Below are 9,621 nucleotides of genomic sequence, written 5' to 3'. Positions count from 1 at the left end.
TTCAAATAGCCCAATTTTGGCAGCAGATTTCGCTTACGGCCATACCACCTTGAGAACGCCCGAACTCGTCTGATCTCGGAAGCTAAGCAGGGTCGGGCCTGGTTAGTACTTGGATGGGAGACCGCCTGGGAATACCAGGTGCTGTAAGCTTTATGTAGTTTACTACCCTAATGTTCTAACCATTCAAATAGCCCAATTTTGGCAGCAGATTTCGCTTACGGCCATACCACCTTGAGAACGCCCGAACTCGTCTGATCTCGGAAGCTAAGCAGGGTCGGGCCTGGTTAGTACTTGGATGGGAGACCGCCTGGGAATACCAGGTGCTGTAAGCTTTATGTAGTTTACTACCCTAATGTTCTAACCATTCAAATAGCCCAATTTTGGCAGCAGATTTCGCTTACGGCCATACCACCTTGAGAACGCCCGAACTCGTCTGATCTCGGAAGCTAAGCAGGGTCGGGCCTGGTTAGTACTTGGATGGGAGACCGCCTGGGAATACCAGGTGCTGTAAGCTTTATGTAGTTTACAACCCTAATGTTCTAACCATTCAAATAGCCCAATTTTGGCAACAGATTTCGCTTACGGCCATACCACCTTGAGAACGCCCGAACTCGTCTGATCTCGGAAGCTAAGCAGGGTCGGGCCTGGTTAGTACTTGGATGGGAGACCGCCTGGGAATACCAGGTGCTGTAAGCTTTATTGTTTAAAAAAAAAAAAAAAAAAAAAGAGTCAATGAAATGTTTCAAAAATCCTAAATTGTCTTTTTTCCCCTCAAAATTCCTGAAATAGTCTCTCAGTTTCTTCAGAAAGCCTGAAAGAGTCTCTTTTTTTTCTTCTTCAAATAGCCCAATTTTGGCAGCAGATTTCGCTTACGGCCATACCACCTTGAGAACGCCCGAACTCGTCTGATCTCGGAAGCTAAGCAGGGTCGGGCCTGGTTAGTACTTGGATGGGAGACCGCCTGGGAATACCAGGTGCTGTAAGCTTTATGTAGTTTACTACCCTAATGTTCTAACCATTCAAATAGCCCAATTTTGGCAGCAGATTTCGCTTACGGCCATACCACCTTGAGAACGCCCGAACTCGTCTGATCTCGGAAGCTAAGCAGGGTCGGGCCTGGTTAGTACTTGGATGGGAGACCGCCTGGGAATACCAGGTGCTGTAAGCTTTATGTAGTTTACTACCCTAATGTTCTAACCATTCAAATAGCCCAATTTTGGCAGCAGATTTCGCTTACGGCCATACCACCTTGAGAACGCCCGAACTCGTCTGATCTCGGAAGCTAAGCAGGGTCGGGCCTGGTTAGTACTTGGATGGGAGACCGCCTGGGAATACCAGGTGCTGTAAGCTTTATGTAGTTTACTACCCTAATGTTCTAACCATTCAAATAGCCCAATTTTGGCAGCAGATTTCGCTTACGGCCATACCACCTTGAGAACGCCCGAACTCGTCTGATCTCGGAAGCTAAGCAGGGTCGGGCCTGGTTAGTACTTGGATGGGAGACCGCCTGGGAATACCAGGTGCTGTAAGCTTTATGTAGTTTACTACCCTAATGTTCTAACCATTCAAATAGCCCAATTTTGGCAGCAGATTTCGCTTACGGCCATACCACCTTGAGAACGCCCGAACTCGTCTGATCTCGGAAGCTAAGCAGGGTCGGGCCTGGTTAGTACTTGGATGGGAGACCGCCTGGGAATACCAGGTGCTGTAAGCTTTATGTAGTTTACAACCCTAATGTTCTAACCATTCAAATAGCCCAATTTTGGCTGCAGATTTCGCTTACGGCCATACCACCTTGAGAACGCCCGAACTCGTCTGATCTCGGAAGCTAAGCAGGGTCGGGCCTGGTTAGTACTTGGATGGGAGACCGCCTGGGAATACCAGGTGCTGTAAGCTTTATTGTTTAAAAAAAAAAAAAAAAAAAAAGAGTCAATGAAATGTTTCAAAAATCCTAAATTGTCTTTTTTCCCCTCAAAATTCCTGAAATAGTCTCTCAGTTTCTTCAGAAAGCCTGAAAGAGTCATGTTCTAACCATTCAAATAGCCCAATTTTGGCAGCAGATTTCGCTTACGGCCATACCACCTTGAGAACGCCCGAACTCGTCTGATCTCGGAAGCTAAGCAGGGTCGGGCCTGGTTAGTACTTGGATGGGAGACCGCCTGGGAATACCAGGTGCTGTAAGCTTTATGTAGTTTACTACCCTAATGTTCTAACCATTCAAATAGCCCAATTTTGGCAGCAGATTTCGCTTACGGCCATACCACCTTGAGAACGCCCGAACTCGTCTGATCTCGGAAGCTAAGCAGGGTCGGGCCTGGTTAGTACTTGGATGGGAGACCGCCTGGGAATACCAGGTGCTGTAAGCTTTATATAGTTTACTACCCTAATGTTCTAACCATTCAAATAGCCCAATTTTGGCAGCAGATTTCGCTTACGGCCATACCACCTTGAGAACGCCCGAACTCGTCTGATCTCGGAAGCTAAGCAGGGTCGGGCCTGGTTAGTACTTGGATGGGAGACCGCCTGGGAATACCAGGTGCTGTAAGCTTTATATAGTTTACTACCCTAATGTTCTAACCATTCAAATAGCCCAATTTTGGCAGCAGATTTCGCTTACGGCCATACCACCTTGAGAACGCCCGAACTCGTCTGATCTCGGAAGCTAAGCAGGGTCGGGCCTGGTTAGTACTTGGATGGGAGACCGCCTGGGAATACCAGGTGCTGTAAGCTTTATATAGTTTACTACCCTAATGTTCTAACCATTCAAATAGCCCAATTTTGGCAGCAGATTTCGCTTACGGCCATACCACCTTGAGAACGCCCGAACTCGTCTGATCTCGGAAGCTAAGCAGGGTCGGGCCTGGTTAGTACTTGGATGGGAGACCGCCTGGGAATACCAGGTGCTGTAAGCTTTATATAGTTTACTACCCTAATGTTCTAACCATTCAAATAGCCCAATTTTGGCAGCAGATTTCGCTTACGGCCATACCACCTTGAGAACGCCCGAACTCGTCTGATCTCGGAAGCTAAGCAGGGTCGGGCCTGGTTAGTACTTGGATGGGAGACCGCCTGGGAATACCAGGTGCTGTAAGCTTTATTGTTTAAAAAAAAAAAAAAAAAAAAAAGAGTCAATGAAATGTTTCAAAAATCCTAAATTGTATTTTTTCCCTCAAAATTCCTGAAATAGTCTCTCAGTTTCTTCAGAAAGCCTGAAAGAGTCTCTTTTTTTTCTTCTTCAAATAGCCCAATTTTGGCTGCAGATTTCGCTTACGGCCATACCACCTTGAGAACGCCCGAACTCGTCTGATCTCGGAAGCTAAGCAGGGTCGGGCCTGGTTAGTACTTGGATGGGAGACCGCCTGGGAATACCAGGTGCTGTAAGCTTTATGTAGTTTACTACCCTAATGTTCTAACCATTCAAATAGCCCAATTTTGGCAGCAGATTTCGCTTACGGCCATACCACCTTGAGAACGCCCGAACTCGTCTGATCTCGGAAGCTAAGCAGGGTCGGGCCTGGTTAGTACTTGGATGGGAGACCGCCTGGGAATACCAGGTGCTGTAAGCTTTATATAGTTTACTACCCTAATGTTCTAACCATTCAAATAGCCCAATTTTGGCAGCAGATTTCGCTTACGGCCATACCACCTTGAGAACGCCCGAACTCGTCTGATCTCGGAAGCTAAGCAGGGTCGGGCCTGGTTAGTACTTGGATGGGAGACCGCCTGGGAATACCAGGTGCTGTAAGCTTTATATAGTTTACTACCCTAATGTTCTAACCATTCAAATAGCCCAATTTTGGCAGCAGATTTCGCTTACGGCCATACCACCTTGAGAACGCCCGAACTCGTCTGATCTCGGAAGCTAAGCAGGGTCGGGCCTGGTTAGTACTTGGATGGGAGACCGCCTGGGAATACCAGGTGCTGTAAGCTTTATATAGTTTACTACCCTAATGTTCTAACCATTCAAATAGCCCAATTTTGGCAGCAGATTTCGCTTACGGCCATACCACCTTGAGAACGCCCGAACTCGTCTGATCTCGGAAGCTAAGCAGGGTCGGGCCTGGTTAGTACTTGGATGGGAGACCGCCTGGGAATACCAGGTGCTGTAAGCTTTATATAGTTTACTACCCTAATGTTCTAACCATTCAAATAGCCCAATTTTGGCAGCAGATTTCGCTTACGGCCATACCACCTTGAGAACGCCCGAACTCGTCTGATCTCGGAAGCTAAGCAGGGTCGGGCCTGGTTAGTACTTGGATGGGAGCCGCCTGGGAATACCAGGTGCTGTAAGCTTTATTGTTTAAAAAAAAAAAAAAAAAAAAAGAGTCAATGAAATGGTTCAAAAATCCTAAATTGTCTTTTTTCCCCTCGAAATGCCTGAAATATTCTCTGAGTTTCTTCAGAAAGCCTGAAAGAGTCTCTTTTTTTTCTTCTTCAAATAGCCCAATTTTGGCAGCAGATTTCGCTTACGGCCATACCACCTTGAGAACGCCCGAACTCGTCTGATCTCGGAAGCTAAGCAGGGTCGGGCCTGGTTAGTACTTGGATGGGAGACCGCCTGGGAATACCAGGTGCTGTAAGCTTTATATAGTTTACTACCCTAATGTTCTAACCATTCAAATAGCCCAATTTTGGCAGCAGATTTCGCTTACGGCCATACCACCTTGAGAACGCCCGAACTCGTCTGATCTCGGAAGCTAAGCAGGGTCGGGCCTGGTTAGTACTTGGATGGGAGACCGCCTGGGAATACCAGGTGCTGTAAGCTTTATATAGTTTACTACCCTAATGTTCTAACCATTCAAATAGCCCAATTTTGGCAGCAGATTTCGCTTACGGCCATACCACCTTGAGAACGCCCGAACTCGTCTGATCTCGGAAGCTAAGCAGGGTCGGGCCTGGTTAGTACTTGGATGGGAGACCGCCTGGGAATACCAGGTGCTGTAAGCTTTATATAGTTTACTACCCTAATGTTCTAACCATTCAAATAGCCCAATTTTGGCAGCAGATTTCGCTTACGGCCATACCACCTTGAGAACGCCCGAACTCGTCTGATCTCGGAAGCTAAGCAGGGTCGGGCCTGGTTAGTACTTGGATGGGAGACCGCCTGGGAATACCAGGTGCTGTAAGCTTTATATAGTTTACTACCCTAATGTTCTAACCATTCAAATAGCCCAATTTTGGCAGCAGATTTCGCTTACGGCCATACCACCTTGAGAACGCCCGAACTCGTCTGATCTCGGAAGCTAAGCAGGGTCGGGCCTGGTTAGTACTTGGATGGGAGACCGCCTGGGAATACCAGGTGCTGTAAGCTTTATATAGTTTACTACCCTAATGTTCTAACCATTCAAATAGCCCAATTTTGGCAGCAGATTTCGCTTACGGCCATACCACCTTGAGAACGCCCGAACTCGTCTGATCTCGGAAGCTAAGCAGGGTCGGGCCTGGTTAGTACTTGGATGGGAGACCGCCTGGGAATACCAGGTGCTGTAAGCTTTATATAGTTTACTACCCTAATGTTCTAACCATTCAAATAGCCCAATTTTGGCAGCAGATTTCGCTTACGGCCATACCACCTTGAGAACGCCCGAACTCGTCTGATCTCGGAAGCTAAGCAGGGTCGGGCCTGGTTAGTACTTGGATGGGAGACCGCCTGGGAATACCAGGTGCTGTAAGCTTTATATAGTTTACTACCCTAATGTTCTAACCATTCAAATAGCCCAATTTTGGCAGCAGATTTCGCTTACGGCCATACCACCTTGAGAACGCCCGAACTCGTCTGATCTCGGAAGCTAAGCAGGGTCGGGCCTGGTTAGTACTTGGATGGGAGACCGCCTGGGAATACCAGGTGCTGTAAGCTTTATATAGTTTACTACCCTAATGTTCTAACCATTCAAATAGCCCAATTTTGGCAGCAGATTTCGCTTACGGCCATACCACCTTGAGAACGCCCGAACTCGTCTGATCTCGGAAGCTAAGCAGGGTCGGGCCTGGTTAGTACTTGGATGGGAGACCGCCTGGGAATACCAGGTGCTGTAAGCTTTATATAGTTTACTACCCTAATGTTCTAACCATTCAAATAGCCCAATTTTGGCAGCAGATTTCGCTTACGGCCATACCACCTTGAGAACGCCCGAACTCGTCTGATCTCGGAAGCTAAGCAGGGTCGGGCCTGGTTAGTACTTGGATGGGAGACCGCCTGGGAATACCAGGTGCTGTAAGCTTTATTGTTTAAAAAAAAAAAAAAAAAAAAAGAGTGAATGAAATGGTTCAAAAATCCTAAATTGTCTTTTTTCCCCTCGAAATGCCTGAAATATTCTCTGAGTTTCTTCAGAAAGCCTGAAAGAGTCTCTTTTTTTTCTTCTTCAAATAGCCCAATTTTGGCAGCGGATTTCGCTTACGGCCATACCACCTTGAGAACGCCCGAACTCGTCTGATCTCGGAAGCTAAGCAGGGTCGGGCCTGGTTAGTACTTGAATGGGAGACCGCCTGGGAATACCAGGTGCTGTAAGCTTTATATAGTTTACTACCCTAATGTTCTAACCATTCAAATAGCCCAATTTTGGCAGCAGATTTCGCTTACGGCCATACCACCTTGAGAACGCCCGAACTCGTCTGATCTCGGAAGCTAAGCAGGGTCGGGCCTGGTTAGTACTTGGATGGGAGACCGCCTGGGAATACCAGGTGCTGTAAGCTTTATATAGTTTACTACCCTAATGTTCTAACCATTCAAATAGCCCAATTTTGGCAGCAGATTTCGCTTACGGCCATACCACCTTGAGAACGCCCGAACTCGTCTGATCTCGGAAGCTAAGCAGGGTCGGGCCTGGTTAGTACTTGGATGGGAGACCGCCTGGGAATACCAGGTGCTGTAAGCTTTATATAGTTTACTACCCTAATGTTCTAACCATTCAAATAGCCCAATTTTGGCAGCAGATTTCGCTTACGGCCATACCACCTTGAGAACGCCCGAACTCGTCTGATCTCGGAAGCTAAGCAGGGTCGGGCCTGGTTAGTACTTGGATGGGAGACCGCCTGGGAATACCAGGTGCTGTAAGCTTTATATAGTTTACTACCCTAATGTTCTAACCATTCAAATAGCCCAATTTTGGCAGCAGATTTCGCTTACGGCCATACCACCTTGAGAACGCCCGAACTCGTCTGATCTCGGAAGCTAAGCAGGGTCGGGCCTGGTTAGTACTTGGATGGGAGACCGCCTGGGAATACCAGGTGCTGTAAGCTTTATATAGTTTACTACCCTAATGTTCTAACCATTCAAATAGCCCAATTTTGGCAGCAGATTTCGCTTACGGCCATACCACCTTGAGAACGCCCGAACTCGTCTGATCTCGGAAGCTAAGCAGGGTCGGGCCTGGTTAGTACTTGGATGGGAGACCGCCTGGGAATACCAGGTGCTGTAAGCTTTATATAGTTTACTACCCTAATGTTCTAACCATTCAAATAGCCCAATTTTGGCAGCAGATTTCGCTTACGGCCATACCACCTTGAGAACGCCCGAACTCGTCTGATCTCGGAAGCTAAGCAGGGTCGGGCCTGGTTAGTACTTGGATGGGAGACCGCCTGGGAATACCAGGTGCTGTAAGCTTTATATAGTTTACTACCCTAATGTTCTAACCATTCAAATAGCCCAATTTTGGCAGCAGATTTCGCTTACGGCCATACCACCTTGAGAACGCCCGAACTCGTCTGATCTCGGAAGCTAAGCAGGGTCGGGCCTGGTTAGTACTTGGATGGGAGACCGCCTGGGAATACCAGGTGCTGTAAGCTTTATATAGTTTACTACCCTAATGTTCTAACCATTCAAATAGCCCAATTTTGGCAGCAGATTTCGCTTACGGCCATACCACCTTGAGAACGCCCGAACTCGTCTGATCTCGGAAGCTAAGCAGGGTCGGGCCTGGTTAGTACTTGGATGGGAGACCGCCTGGGAATACCAGGTGCTGTAAGCTTTATATAGTTTACTACCCTAATGTTCTAACCATTCAAATAGCCCAATTTTGGCAGCAGATTTCGCTTACGGCCATACCACCTTGAGAACGCCCGAACTCGTCTGATCTCGGAAGCTAAGCAGGGTCGGGCCTGGTTAGTACTTGGATGGGAGACCGCCTGGGAATACCAGGTGCTGTAAGCTTTATTGTTTAAAAAAAAAAAAAAAAAAAAAGAGTCAATGAAATGGTTCAAAAATCCTAAATTGTCTTTTTTCCCCTCGAAATGCCTGAAATATTCTCTGAGTTTCTTCAGAAAGCCTGAAAGAGTCTCTTTTTTTTTCTTCTTCAAATAGCCCAATTTTGGCAGCGGATTTCGCTTACGGCCATACCACCTTGAGAACGCCCGAACTCGTCTGATCTCGGAAGCTAAGCAGGGTCGGGCCTGGTTAGTACTTGAATGGGAGACCGCCTGGGAATACCAGGTGCTGTAAGCTTTATATAGTTTACTACCCTAATGTTCTAACCATTCAAATAGCCCAATTTTGGCAGCAGATTTCGCTTACGGCCATACCACCTTGAGAACGCCCGAACTCGTCTGATCTCGGAAGCTAAGCAGGGTCGGGCCTGGTTAGTACTTGGATGGGAGACCGCCTGGGAATACCAGGTGCTGTAAGCTTTATATAGTTTACTACCCTAATGTTCTAACCATTCAAATAGCCCAATTTTGGCAGCAGATTTCGCTTACGGCCATACCACCTTGAGAACGCCCGAACTCGTCTGATCTCGGAAGCTAAGCAGGGTCGGGCCTGGTTAGTACTTGGATGGGAGACCGCCTGGGAATACCAGGTGCTGTAAGCTTTATATAGTTTACTACCCTAATGTTCTAACCATTCAAATAGCCCAATTTTGGCAGCAGATTTCGCTTACGGCCATACCACCTTGAGAACGCCCGAACTCGTCTGATCTCGGAAGCTAAGCAGGGTCGGGCCTGGTTAGTACTTGGATGGGAGACCGCCTGGGAATACCAGGTGCTGTAAGCTTTATATAGTTTACTACCCTAATGTTCTAACCATTCAAATAGCCCAATTTTGGCAGCAGATTTCGCTTACGGCCATACCACCTTGAGAACGCCCGAACTCGTCTGATCTCGGAAGCTAAGCAGGGTCGGGCCTGGTTAGTGCTTGGTGGGAGACCGCCTGGGAATACCAGGTGCTGTAAGCTTTATTGTTTAAAAAAAAAAAAAAAAAAAAAAGAGTCAATGAAATGGTTCAAAAATCCTAAATTGTCTTTTTTCCCCTCGAAATGCCTGAAATATTCTCTGAGTTTCTTCAGAAAGCCTGAAAGAGTCTCTTTTTTTTCTTCTTCAAATAGCCCAATTTTGGCAGCGGATTTCGCTTACGGCCATACCACCTTGAGAACGCCCGAACTCGTCTGATCTCGGAAGCTAAGCAGGGTCGGGCCTGGTTAGTACTTGAATGGGAGACCGCCTGGGAATACCAGGTGCTGTAAGCTTTATATAGTTTACTACCCTAATGTTCTAACCATTCAAATAGCCCAATTTTGGCAGCAGATTTCGCTTACGGCCATACCACCTTGAGAACGCCCGAACTCGTCTGATCTCGGAAGCTAAGCAGGGTCGGGCCTGGTTAGTACTTGGATGGGAGACCGCCTGGGA

General features: G+C 47.4%; 48 non-coding genes and 1 pseudogene across 48 annotated transcripts; all 49 read left to right on the top strand.

Moving 5' to 3' along the window:
• The first annotated feature begins 31 nt into the window (after nucleotides 1–31).
• LOC148960755 (5S ribosomal RNA) lies at nucleotides 32–150 on the top strand. The gene has a single exon (XR_016155011.1). It is a non-coding gene; the product is annotated as a 5S ribosomal RNA (ribosomal RNA).
• Nucleotides 151–213: 63 nt separating this feature from the next.
• Nucleotides 214–332, top strand: LOC148960754 (5S ribosomal RNA). Its single transcript, XR_016155010.1, has one exon. It is a non-coding gene; the product is annotated as a 5S ribosomal RNA (ribosomal RNA).
• A 63-nt stretch (nucleotides 333–395) lies between these two features.
• On the top strand, nucleotides 396–514 carry LOC148960753 (5S ribosomal RNA). The gene has a single exon (XR_016155009.1). It is a non-coding gene; the product is annotated as a 5S ribosomal RNA (ribosomal RNA).
• Nucleotides 515–577: 63 nt separating this feature from the next.
• Nucleotides 578–696, top strand: LOC148960752 (5S ribosomal RNA). The gene has a single exon (XR_016155008.1). It is a non-coding gene; the product is annotated as a 5S ribosomal RNA (ribosomal RNA).
• A 171-nt stretch (nucleotides 697–867) lies between these two features.
• On the top strand, nucleotides 868–986 carry LOC148960751 (5S ribosomal RNA). The gene has a single exon (XR_016155007.1). It is a non-coding gene; the product is annotated as a 5S ribosomal RNA (ribosomal RNA).
• A 63-nt stretch (nucleotides 987–1,049) lies between these two features.
• LOC148960750 (5S ribosomal RNA) lies at nucleotides 1,050–1,168 on the top strand. Its single transcript, XR_016155006.1, has one exon. It is a non-coding gene; the product is annotated as a 5S ribosomal RNA (ribosomal RNA).
• Nucleotides 1,169–1,231: 63 nt separating this feature from the next.
• On the top strand, nucleotides 1,232–1,350 carry LOC148960749 (5S ribosomal RNA). Its single transcript, XR_016155005.1, has one exon. It is a non-coding gene; the product is annotated as a 5S ribosomal RNA (ribosomal RNA).
• Nucleotides 1,351–1,413: 63 nt separating this feature from the next.
• Nucleotides 1,414–1,532, top strand: LOC148960748 (5S ribosomal RNA). The gene has a single exon (XR_016155004.1). It is a non-coding gene; the product is annotated as a 5S ribosomal RNA (ribosomal RNA).
• Nucleotides 1,533–1,595: 63 nt separating this feature from the next.
• LOC148960747 (5S ribosomal RNA) lies at nucleotides 1,596–1,714 on the top strand. Its single transcript, XR_016155002.1, has one exon. It is a non-coding gene; the product is annotated as a 5S ribosomal RNA (ribosomal RNA).
• Nucleotides 1,715–1,777: 63 nt separating this feature from the next.
• Nucleotides 1,778–1,896, top strand: LOC148960746 (5S ribosomal RNA). Its single transcript, XR_016155001.1, has one exon. It is a non-coding gene; the product is annotated as a 5S ribosomal RNA (ribosomal RNA).
• Nucleotides 1,897–2,065: 169 nt separating this feature from the next.
• LOC148960745 (5S ribosomal RNA) lies at nucleotides 2,066–2,184 on the top strand. The gene has a single exon (XR_016155000.1). It is a non-coding gene; the product is annotated as a 5S ribosomal RNA (ribosomal RNA).
• A 63-nt stretch (nucleotides 2,185–2,247) lies between these two features.
• On the top strand, nucleotides 2,248–2,366 carry LOC148960744 (5S ribosomal RNA). Its single transcript, XR_016154999.1, has one exon. It is a non-coding gene; the product is annotated as a 5S ribosomal RNA (ribosomal RNA).
• A 63-nt stretch (nucleotides 2,367–2,429) lies between these two features.
• Nucleotides 2,430–2,548, top strand: LOC148960743 (5S ribosomal RNA). Its single transcript, XR_016154998.1, has one exon. It is a non-coding gene; the product is annotated as a 5S ribosomal RNA (ribosomal RNA).
• Nucleotides 2,549–2,611: 63 nt separating this feature from the next.
• Nucleotides 2,612–2,730, top strand: LOC148960742 (5S ribosomal RNA). The gene has a single exon (XR_016154997.1). It is a non-coding gene; the product is annotated as a 5S ribosomal RNA (ribosomal RNA).
• A 63-nt stretch (nucleotides 2,731–2,793) lies between these two features.
• LOC148960741 (5S ribosomal RNA) lies at nucleotides 2,794–2,912 on the top strand. The gene has a single exon (XR_016154996.1). It is a non-coding gene; the product is annotated as a 5S ribosomal RNA (ribosomal RNA).
• Nucleotides 2,913–2,975: 63 nt separating this feature from the next.
• Nucleotides 2,976–3,094, top strand: LOC148960740 (5S ribosomal RNA). Its single transcript, XR_016154995.1, has one exon. It is a non-coding gene; the product is annotated as a 5S ribosomal RNA (ribosomal RNA).
• Nucleotides 3,095–3,265: 171 nt separating this feature from the next.
• Nucleotides 3,266–3,384, top strand: LOC148960739 (5S ribosomal RNA). The gene has a single exon (XR_016154994.1). It is a non-coding gene; the product is annotated as a 5S ribosomal RNA (ribosomal RNA).
• A 63-nt stretch (nucleotides 3,385–3,447) lies between these two features.
• LOC148960738 (5S ribosomal RNA) lies at nucleotides 3,448–3,566 on the top strand. Its single transcript, XR_016154993.1, has one exon. It is a non-coding gene; the product is annotated as a 5S ribosomal RNA (ribosomal RNA).
• A 63-nt stretch (nucleotides 3,567–3,629) lies between these two features.
• Nucleotides 3,630–3,748, top strand: LOC148960737 (5S ribosomal RNA). Its single transcript, XR_016154991.1, has one exon. It is a non-coding gene; the product is annotated as a 5S ribosomal RNA (ribosomal RNA).
• A 63-nt stretch (nucleotides 3,749–3,811) lies between these two features.
• On the top strand, nucleotides 3,812–3,930 carry LOC148960736 (5S ribosomal RNA). Its single transcript, XR_016154990.1, has one exon. It is a non-coding gene; the product is annotated as a 5S ribosomal RNA (ribosomal RNA).
• A 63-nt stretch (nucleotides 3,931–3,993) lies between these two features.
• LOC148960735 (5S ribosomal RNA) lies at nucleotides 3,994–4,112 on the top strand. Its single transcript, XR_016154989.1, has one exon. It is a non-coding gene; the product is annotated as a 5S ribosomal RNA (ribosomal RNA).
• A 63-nt stretch (nucleotides 4,113–4,175) lies between these two features.
• Nucleotides 4,176–4,293, top strand: LOC148960734 (5S ribosomal RNA). The gene has a single exon (XR_016155016.1). It is a non-coding gene; the product is annotated as a 5S ribosomal RNA (ribosomal RNA).
• A 171-nt stretch (nucleotides 4,294–4,464) lies between these two features.
• On the top strand, nucleotides 4,465–4,583 carry LOC148960733 (5S ribosomal RNA). Its single transcript, XR_016154988.1, has one exon. It is a non-coding gene; the product is annotated as a 5S ribosomal RNA (ribosomal RNA).
• Nucleotides 4,584–4,646: 63 nt separating this feature from the next.
• Nucleotides 4,647–4,765, top strand: LOC148960732 (5S ribosomal RNA). The gene has a single exon (XR_016154987.1). It is a non-coding gene; the product is annotated as a 5S ribosomal RNA (ribosomal RNA).
• Nucleotides 4,766–4,828: 63 nt separating this feature from the next.
• On the top strand, nucleotides 4,829–4,947 carry LOC148960731 (5S ribosomal RNA). Its single transcript, XR_016154986.1, has one exon. It is a non-coding gene; the product is annotated as a 5S ribosomal RNA (ribosomal RNA).
• A 63-nt stretch (nucleotides 4,948–5,010) lies between these two features.
• LOC148960730 (5S ribosomal RNA) lies at nucleotides 5,011–5,129 on the top strand. Its single transcript, XR_016154985.1, has one exon. It is a non-coding gene; the product is annotated as a 5S ribosomal RNA (ribosomal RNA).
• A 63-nt stretch (nucleotides 5,130–5,192) lies between these two features.
• Nucleotides 5,193–5,311, top strand: LOC148960729 (5S ribosomal RNA). The gene has a single exon (XR_016154984.1). It is a non-coding gene; the product is annotated as a 5S ribosomal RNA (ribosomal RNA).
• A 63-nt stretch (nucleotides 5,312–5,374) lies between these two features.
• Nucleotides 5,375–5,493, top strand: LOC148960728 (5S ribosomal RNA). Its single transcript, XR_016154983.1, has one exon. It is a non-coding gene; the product is annotated as a 5S ribosomal RNA (ribosomal RNA).
• A 63-nt stretch (nucleotides 5,494–5,556) lies between these two features.
• Nucleotides 5,557–5,675, top strand: LOC148960727 (5S ribosomal RNA). The gene has a single exon (XR_016154982.1). It is a non-coding gene; the product is annotated as a 5S ribosomal RNA (ribosomal RNA).
• Nucleotides 5,676–5,738: 63 nt separating this feature from the next.
• On the top strand, nucleotides 5,739–5,857 carry LOC148960726 (5S ribosomal RNA). Its single transcript, XR_016154980.1, has one exon. It is a non-coding gene; the product is annotated as a 5S ribosomal RNA (ribosomal RNA).
• A 63-nt stretch (nucleotides 5,858–5,920) lies between these two features.
• Nucleotides 5,921–6,039, top strand: LOC148960725 (5S ribosomal RNA). Its single transcript, XR_016154979.1, has one exon. It is a non-coding gene; the product is annotated as a 5S ribosomal RNA (ribosomal RNA).
• A 63-nt stretch (nucleotides 6,040–6,102) lies between these two features.
• Nucleotides 6,103–6,221, top strand: LOC148960724 (5S ribosomal RNA). Its single transcript, XR_016154978.1, has one exon. It is a non-coding gene; the product is annotated as a 5S ribosomal RNA (ribosomal RNA).
• Nucleotides 6,222–6,392: 171 nt separating this feature from the next.
• On the top strand, nucleotides 6,393–6,511 carry LOC148960723 (5S ribosomal RNA). The gene has a single exon (XR_016155015.1). It is a non-coding gene; the product is annotated as a 5S ribosomal RNA (ribosomal RNA).
• Nucleotides 6,512–6,574: 63 nt separating this feature from the next.
• On the top strand, nucleotides 6,575–6,693 carry LOC148960722 (5S ribosomal RNA). Its single transcript, XR_016154977.1, has one exon. It is a non-coding gene; the product is annotated as a 5S ribosomal RNA (ribosomal RNA).
• Nucleotides 6,694–6,756: 63 nt separating this feature from the next.
• On the top strand, nucleotides 6,757–6,875 carry LOC148960721 (5S ribosomal RNA). Its single transcript, XR_016154976.1, has one exon. It is a non-coding gene; the product is annotated as a 5S ribosomal RNA (ribosomal RNA).
• A 63-nt stretch (nucleotides 6,876–6,938) lies between these two features.
• Nucleotides 6,939–7,057, top strand: LOC148960720 (5S ribosomal RNA). The gene has a single exon (XR_016154975.1). It is a non-coding gene; the product is annotated as a 5S ribosomal RNA (ribosomal RNA).
• Nucleotides 7,058–7,120: 63 nt separating this feature from the next.
• On the top strand, nucleotides 7,121–7,239 carry LOC148960719 (5S ribosomal RNA). The gene has a single exon (XR_016154974.1). It is a non-coding gene; the product is annotated as a 5S ribosomal RNA (ribosomal RNA).
• A 63-nt stretch (nucleotides 7,240–7,302) lies between these two features.
• LOC148960718 (5S ribosomal RNA) lies at nucleotides 7,303–7,421 on the top strand. Its single transcript, XR_016154973.1, has one exon. It is a non-coding gene; the product is annotated as a 5S ribosomal RNA (ribosomal RNA).
• Nucleotides 7,422–7,484: 63 nt separating this feature from the next.
• LOC148960717 (5S ribosomal RNA) lies at nucleotides 7,485–7,603 on the top strand. The gene has a single exon (XR_016154972.1). It is a non-coding gene; the product is annotated as a 5S ribosomal RNA (ribosomal RNA).
• A 63-nt stretch (nucleotides 7,604–7,666) lies between these two features.
• Nucleotides 7,667–7,785, top strand: LOC148960716 (5S ribosomal RNA). The gene has a single exon (XR_016154971.1). It is a non-coding gene; the product is annotated as a 5S ribosomal RNA (ribosomal RNA).
• Nucleotides 7,786–7,848: 63 nt separating this feature from the next.
• On the top strand, nucleotides 7,849–7,967 carry LOC148960715 (5S ribosomal RNA). The gene has a single exon (XR_016155014.1). It is a non-coding gene; the product is annotated as a 5S ribosomal RNA (ribosomal RNA).
• Nucleotides 7,968–8,030: 63 nt separating this feature from the next.
• Nucleotides 8,031–8,149, top strand: LOC148960714 (5S ribosomal RNA). The gene has a single exon (XR_016155003.1). It is a non-coding gene; the product is annotated as a 5S ribosomal RNA (ribosomal RNA).
• Nucleotides 8,150–8,321: 172 nt separating this feature from the next.
• On the top strand, nucleotides 8,322–8,440 carry LOC148960713 (5S ribosomal RNA). Its single transcript, XR_016155013.1, has one exon. It is a non-coding gene; the product is annotated as a 5S ribosomal RNA (ribosomal RNA).
• Nucleotides 8,441–8,503: 63 nt separating this feature from the next.
• LOC148960712 (5S ribosomal RNA) lies at nucleotides 8,504–8,622 on the top strand. The gene has a single exon (XR_016154992.1). It is a non-coding gene; the product is annotated as a 5S ribosomal RNA (ribosomal RNA).
• Nucleotides 8,623–8,685: 63 nt separating this feature from the next.
• Nucleotides 8,686–8,804, top strand: LOC148960711 (5S ribosomal RNA). Its single transcript, XR_016154981.1, has one exon. It is a non-coding gene; the product is annotated as a 5S ribosomal RNA (ribosomal RNA).
• Nucleotides 8,805–8,867: 63 nt separating this feature from the next.
• Nucleotides 8,868–8,986, top strand: LOC148960710 (5S ribosomal RNA). The gene has a single exon (XR_016154970.1). It is a non-coding gene; the product is annotated as a 5S ribosomal RNA (ribosomal RNA).
• A 63-nt stretch (nucleotides 8,987–9,049) lies between these two features.
• On the top strand, nucleotides 9,050–9,167 carry LOC148960709 (5S ribosomal RNA). Its single transcript, XR_016155017.1, has one exon. It is a non-coding gene; the product is annotated as a 5S ribosomal RNA (ribosomal RNA).
• A 172-nt stretch (nucleotides 9,168–9,339) lies between these two features.
• On the top strand, nucleotides 9,340–9,458 carry LOC148960708 (5S ribosomal RNA). Its single transcript, XR_016155012.1, has one exon. It is a non-coding gene; the product is annotated as a 5S ribosomal RNA (ribosomal RNA).
• Nucleotides 9,459–9,521: 63 nt separating this feature from the next.
• Nucleotides 9,522–9,621, top strand: LOC148960707 (5S ribosomal RNA; annotated as a pseudogene; the record flags this gene model as incomplete).

This window comes from Pimephales promelas, unplaced genomic scaffold (genome assembly GCF_988280905.1).
Source record: "Pimephales promelas unplaced genomic scaffold, fPimPro1.hap1.1 HAP1_SCAFFOLD_134, whole genome shotgun sequence".
NCBI classification, from domain to species: domain Eukaryota; kingdom Metazoa; phylum Chordata; class Actinopteri; order Cypriniformes; family Leuciscidae; genus Pimephales; species Pimephales promelas.
The sequence above is the reverse complement of the archived record's forward strand: the minus strand, read 5'-3'. Positions and strand labels throughout refer to the sequence as shown.